Here is a 7413-nt window from a genome sequence, read left to right as displayed (position 1 = left end):
CATTTACCCTGACAGTATCTGTGAGAGTGAGAAGGTCTGGCCACAAACCCGTGTACTCCCAGGAAAAGTGAAGTTCTAGGGAGTGGGGAAAAGACGAAGGACTCTCCAGATTTTCAGGGGAAAAAAACCCAAATAAAATCCAGCTTTTTCCTGAAGAGGGGCTCAGCTGTGTGCACTGACCATTGGGGTTGCTGGAAGGGAGGGTGGATCCAGTCTCTGCTCTAGAGCCACAGATCTCACAGATCTCACAGATCTCACTCACCCAGAGAGGCTCCGGCTCCTCAGCCTCCACCCGCCTTATCTCTGCCAGAGAACAAAGCCAAAGCCTGGAAATCGGGTCATCAGCCACTCCTGGGGCTCCCTCTGGAGGGGATGGATGGCTCCTGGTGCCGTTCTGCCCGGAATTGCTTCAGTTCCAGGTTGTTCAGCCCCTGCCCGATGGAATCAGCCCGAGTGGGTGCCAGCCTGTTCTGGGCAATTGCCCCCGGGAAGGATTGCAGGTGTTTGGATTTGGGTGACCTGAATTTTAATCCTCGCCCCGGTGCCGAGTTCAGCCCGAGTTTGTCCAGTTTGTTGCCCGCCTGTCTCGTTAATGCTGGCAGTTTTGGTGGTTCCAGTGTCTGAGAATGATTTGAAAGTCTAATTAATGACATTTTAATCTCATAGATAGACGCAAATATTCATAATAAGGATGATTAATTCTCCTCTTATGGGGGTTTGCACTGATCCGCATCATCAGAGAGAAGAGGGGGTCTCTGGGTGTACCTTGATAGTTTGAGCTGGAAGAGGTCTTAAAACTCATCCAGTTCCACTCCTGCCATGGGCAGAGACACCTTCCACTATCCCAGGCTTCTCCAAGCCCCATCCAACCTGGCCTTGGACACTACCAGGGGTGGGGAAGCCACAGCTGGAGTGGCTGCAAAGGAGAACAAAGGATTTCAGCCCCACAGACAGTGGGGAAACAGCACTGCTGCCTCTTTGAAGGAGGGAAAAGGCAAATTTGGGCTGTGGCTGCACGTGGAGGGACTGATTGTTACCCCCGTGTTTGTCCTGACAACTCTGCAATCCCCAGGGGATGTGTGGGAGGGGATCATCACCCAGCTCAGAGAAAATCCCACCACAAACAGCCCTCAAATGAGGGATATATCGGATATTACACAGAGAAAATGGAGTTTGAGGTGCACTGGGAATGTCCTTAAGAGGAGGAGTGGCTGCACCGAGATGGGATTCACTGCCTGCCTTTTTCTCTCCTCATGCCTCGTGCTTGAGGGAAAGTGAGGTTCATAACTCAAAAGAATTTTGTTTAAACGTCACCTCTCCCAGAACATGGCAGGGAGACCCATCCTGCCTTGATTTTAGTCCTGTAAAATCAGGAGCAGCAACATTTGGAGCTGCTCCCTGCCTCGTGACACCGCCTGGCACAGCTGAGCCCTGATCCCGGTCAGCAAACATTGTCCCAGGAACCACTGGGGATGTACAGGACATGGGGAAGGGAATGACACAGCTCTTGTGCAATAAAACACCACTCCCTGGCCCCCCTTTCCTCTGTTTCCTGCACATACCATCCTGCCCTGCATTCCCCCTCCATGGGAGAGATCCCAACCCACGGGCTGGGCTGTGAACAACAGTTTCAGGATAATCTCATGGCTGGGGTACAGACTCACCCTGAATGACTCTGGAGCACAACTGGGATGATGAGGAGCGGCTGAGGGAGCTGGGAAAGGGGCTCAGACTGGAGAAAAGGAGGCTCAGGGGGACCTTCTGGCCCTGCACAACTCCCTGACAGGACAGGGTGGCTGGCTGGGGGTTGGTCTCTCCTCCCGAGTAAAAACGATGAGGGGAAACAGCCTCAAGTTGTTCCAGGGGAGGTTTGAGTTGGATATTAGGGAATATTTCTTTATGGAAAAGGCCCTGAGCCCTGAGACAGGGCAGTGGTGGAGTCCCCAGCCCTGGAGAGGTTTCAAAGCCATGGCTGTGGCACTTGGGGACACGGCTCTCTGGTGGCCTTGGCAGTGCTGGGGAGCAATTGGACTCATCCATCTCAGAGGGCTTTTCCAGTGCCAATATTCTGTGGTTTATGGGTTGTAAAGTATTTGTGAGGATGCTTTTGGGTCCTAATAACTGATAGTGGGTCAAGGAGGCCTCTCCAGCTGCCGGAAGCTGGTGGTTCCAGGAACCAGCTGCTTTTCCTTGCTCTGACAAAGCCTCCTAAGAAACCCCACGAGCGGGAGAAGCACAAACAGAAATTGTCCAAGCAGAAGGAAATGCAGCTAAATCAGTTCCCTCTGCCAAAAGCCCAGAGATTCCTCCTGCCAGAGCCCTAAATGCCCGGCCATCTGCTTCCCTCTGCCCCAGAACGTGGACTGGAGAGCTCTGCCAAGGAGCTTGTCTGTCCTCAGCAGGAGTCAGGGCTCTTCCCATGCCTTCCTCCTGCCTGGAGAGCGGGATCATGAACTGTCTGGGTCTGTTCCTGAAAAACCCCAGGGCACGGGGCAGACCCTGGGGAGCAGATGTTCCTCTCCCTGCTCTGGAGTCACCCTTGAGGCCACATGTCCCAAATCTGGAGCAATTCCCAGGATTTTAGGCTTTCCAGGGAGGGAGTTCTCCTCCAGCACGTGTGCACTGACACCAGCAGGGGTTTGCTGGTGGAATCCAAGGAGTAATTGGCTGCAGGATGGCAGAGGATCACCCTCCATATGCTGCAGCCCCGTGACCATTTGCCTCTTGGATGAGCAATGGTGTTTTTTAGGGCTCTCTCTGTGCTGGTTCTCATTTCTGGAATAGATTGTGATCCCGTTATCCCAACACCCAGCTGCTTCACCCTCTGATGTTTTCCTAGGAAGAGCAGCAAGCACGAGGTAAAGGAGGTTTGTGGCTGCTGAGAATCCTCTGTGAGTGCAGTGATCACATCCATGGGGATAAATCCAAGGCAGCCACGAGCCCAGCTGGCAGGGCCAAGCCACAGCCAGGACATTCAGATCTCCTGGCTGCCCAAAAAAGGGATCCACAGTGGGCAGCTTGCTGGGGATTGGTGTCTGTGCTAACTCCTGAGCCCTGCCTCGCAGCCAGTTTGCCCAGACCAAAAGTCTGCCAGGGGCAGGAGGAAATTTTATGTCTGAGCCTGATCCTGGCATTGCTTCACTCACTGGTGTGCATCCAGCCAAGGGTCTGGAGGAGAAGGAGGCAGAGATAAAACCCCTTCCACGAAGAAGCAGAAAAATCCTCCCGTTTATATGAAATTTGCTCAAATAGCAGGAAGGTCAGCTGGAGCTGAGAAAAACCAAAAAAAATATAAAGTTTTCCACTTTACATCCACTGGCATGTCTGAACTCCCAGCTTGTCTGGGAGCTGCCATCCACAATTCCTCCCTGAACCCCTGGTCCATCCTCCTGGCAGCTGGGAGGAGGCAGCCTGCAGTGTGGCACACATTCCCAGCCAGCATTCCCAGCAGCACAGCAAGGCCACCTCGGGGATTTGGCAAGCAGAGAGAGAGTGGGCAGCTCTGAAGGGAGACTGCAGGAGGAAGGAGGGTGGCAGGACAGACAGGCAGACAGACTCCACACCACACACACGAGTGTCCCTCAGGGCTCAGGTTCCATATTTAATTATTTTTAGCCAATTTCCTTTTTTTTTTTTTCCCCCCCCTCCAGGGAATAATGAGTTTCTGGTGAAGCTTTTCCATTTTGTCATAAGAAATGAGGGGACACTTTGTAATGCTCCTGAGGAAAAGGGGTTGGGGTGCTGGTAGGTGAGAGCTGGAGAAAAGGAGGCTCCAGGGAGACCTCAGAGCCTCTTCTGGTGCCCAAAGGGGCTCCAGGAGAGCTGGAGAGGGACTGGGGACAAGGGATGGAGGGACAGGACACAGGGAATGGCTTCCCACTGCCAGAGGGCAGGGATGGATGGGATATTGGGAAGGAATTGTTCCCTGGGAGGGTGGGGAGGCCCTGGCACAGGGTGCCCAGAGATGCTGTGGCTGCCCCTGGATCCCTGGCAGTGTCCAAGGCCAGGCTGGACGGGGCTTGGAGCAGCCTGGGATAGTGGAAGGTGTCCCTGCCCATGGAAGGTGTGGGAATGGGATGAGCTTTAAGGTCCCTTTCCACCCACACCATTCTGGGATTCTAAATTTAACATTTTTCCGTTAAGCTTTTTGTCTTTTTCTTTTTTCTTTTTATACTTTTTTGTTTGTTTTCCCTCCTCACCTTATGAAAACCTTTTCTTGCCATAGAAATCTCCAGGCACTCCCCAGGGACAAACCTCCAGGTCTCTGTGCTCCTGGAGTAGACAGAGTACACAGCCTGGTGCCAGAGTTGTTTGGAATTTCTCTGAGTCAGTGAGAACAATTGTTCAGGTACAAACAGTGCCCAAAACCTTCCCTTTATCAGGACCTGAGTAGAAAGGGTGGGATATCTGATATATCATCTGTACTTGGCTTGTTCAGATTTTCAGAGGGTAGAATTCCAACCTTTTCATAGATCCAAAAAACATTGAATTCTGGGGAAACCAGCCAGGCCACTGCAGAGGGGTCTGATACATATTTCATGTGTTGATGTGCCACAATCTGATTTTTTAGGTCAGTGGCTTTGGGAATTTTGCTTTGGATATGATTTGACTTTGGGGGCTCAGAGACCCCTGGAGGGAGAAAAATAAAAAGAGAGAGAATTTGGTGACAGAGGAGAGAAACCACTGTGGTTACAAAGGCTTTCCATGGGACAGGGGTGTGAAATAAGGGGCATTAACAAAATTATCTTCACCTGCACTTGGGTTTAAGTTGAAAGGTAATGGAACAGATATTTATACAGTGACTACAGGTTGCAATAGAGACAACTGTGATTTCTTTGGAGGCTACAAGGAAGCATTATTAAAAGTTTCCCATGGCAGGGGGGCTGGAACTGGATGATCTTCAAGGTCCTTCCCAACCCAAACCATTCCATGTTTCTCTGATTCTGTCATTCGAGAACAGGATTGTTCCTGTTCCTGAAAGGGAAATGAGAATAATGTGAAGTGATAAATTGTTTATGAACTATATTTTTATTATTACTATTTAGAAGCTGTGGTGCTTTGAAAACATCATTTGAGCTGCATTTCTGTGAGACTTGGCTCAGGTTCTCTCTGTCCTGGGAGCTGCATGTTTGGGTAATTATTTACAACTCCAAAACGGGGTTCTTGGGGTGTGACCCACTTTGGGGAATTGCCATTCCTGAGAAAGCTTAATTCTGAATTGCCTCTTGAGGAGCATAAACCAATATATCTTCAAAACCAAGCCCTTCCAGAGTTGATGAAGCTTAGAAAATTTTGTTTTAGTGGGCAGGGAGAGGCTTGGGTTGGAAGGGACCCTTAAGTTCATCCTGTTTCACCCCTCTGCCATGGGCAGGGACACCTTCCACTATTCCAGGTTGTTCCAAGCCCTGTCCAGCCTGGCCTCACAACCAGGGAAAATGGTTTTAAATGGAGCTGGAACCACCCTCTGGTGTTGTCAGTTCAGCAGTGACTGCTGAGGCTGTGCTGAGTGTTTAAGATCAAATACAAACAGGCTGAGTTAGGATTTGTTAGGCTGAGTCTCCTGAGTAGCTTGAGGTATGAACCATTGTTATTGGGGGAAAAAAGGGTTCTCAGTGTGGGAGTAAATGTTCTCTCTGTTGGATGCAGAGAACTGAAAAATCTTTTCTTCCAGAATCCAATTAATGACCCCAGTTAATAAAGAACAAGTGGCCAGAGTACCAGTGACAAAGAGATGAGAGCCAGGGCAGCCCAGCAGAGTCAGAGATGCTCCCACCAGCTGAAATAGCTGAAATGCCTTTTGTTCCACTCCCTGTTGCAGGCAGTGGGATAAATTTAGAGCCGTGACTTGTCATTCCAGAAATCAAACAGGACACGGAGACAGTGAGCGCTGGAAAAACGTCCAGCTGTGCTGGAACTCAGCAGCAGTGCTGGAAAGTCTCTTTTACTCTAAGATCAGAGACAAAGCAGAGCTGCTATTGCAGCCCTGGGGCCTTTTTTTTTTTTGCTTTTAATGGAATCAGAGAATCATTAAGGTTAAAAAAGCCCTTTAAGATCAAGTCCAAGCATTGACCCAGCCCCACGTGTTCACCACCAAACCCAGCACCTGGGTGGCCTCCCAGTGCCTGAAGGGAGCCCACAGGGAATGTGGAGGGGGAAAATTTACAGGAGCCTGGAATGACAGGACAAGAGGGAATGGCTTAAACAGAAGGAAAGTTGGTTTGGATTGGAAGTCAGGAAAAATTCTTCCCTGTGAGGGTGGGGAGGCACAGGGTGACCAGAGAAGCTGTGGCTGCCCCTGGATCTCTGGGAGTGTCCAAGGCCAGGCTGGACAGGGCTTGGAGCAACCTGGGATAGTGGAAGGTGTCCCTGCCCATGGCAGGGGGTTGGACTGGATGTCCTTTGAGGTCCCTTCCAACCCAAACCATTCTATGATTCTATTCTGTGATTGTATAAAGAAACTTTAGTTATTAAAAGTGAGGTTCAATAATAATAGAAGTGGTGATATCTTCATTGCCTGGAGACTTTCAGCTCATGACTGGATATTCCTCACCAGGGAAAATTTCCAGCACAAACACAACTCCAGAGATTCTGAACTCCAGGAGTTCTGATTCCATTTATTCCTCTTTCTCCCTGTAACCCTGAGAGCTCCTGTGGTCTGGAGCTGCCCTAGGGAGCATCCACACTCAAATTTAAACCGTGCCACTTTCCCAAAGGGTTGGCACAGCCCCAGGGGCTGCTGTGCCCCAGGACAGCCAGCAGATCCACCAGATCCCAAGTGCAAGTTCTGGACCAAACACCACAGCCAGGATTTGGGTAGAAAAGCACAGTTTTGGAAGCTGGGAGCAATTTAATCCCATGGGGACAGCCAAAGCAGGCCATGCTTGTGCCATCTTCCTGCTGCCCAGCACAGAGCTCACCTGAGAGACATGCCAAGGGCTTGGCTGCAAATTTTTAACTGGAAAGAGCCAGAGGAGAGTGAAGAGATCACAGTTCCTTTGCTGTTTCCCTGTCTGAGCCATTCACCCCTTTGTCTTTCCCTTTTCTGAACAAATCAAGAGCAGTGGGAAGGGGAGGTCCCTGAGGCACCATAATTTCAAGATGAAAAATGAGGGAAAATAACCCCAGATTTACATCAGGAGGATAGACTGGATATTTATTGTTTATAATATTTGAAAATATTTCATTTTCTGGTGCAGGGTTCAGCTCGTGTCAATAACACAAGGACCACAGAGGTCACTGTGTGCACCAGGAAAAGAAATGAGCCCGATCAAAACATCTGTGCAAAGCCACAGATCTGCCTGGGGACAAAGGGAATTTCTGAGATTAAAAATCTAGAATTTCTGGGATTAAAAATACCCAAATTACAGCAAGGCTGGACCATATAATATTAAAAAATACAGTATTTTTTTATTT

This window comes from Poecile atricapillus, chromosome 3 (genome assembly GCF_030490865.1).
Source record: "Poecile atricapillus isolate bPoeAtr1 chromosome 3, bPoeAtr1.hap1, whole genome shotgun sequence".
NCBI lineage: Eukaryota > Metazoa > Chordata > Aves > Passeriformes > Paridae > Poecile > Poecile atricapillus.
The sequence above is the reverse complement of the archived record's forward strand: the minus strand, read 5'-3'. Positions refer to the sequence as shown.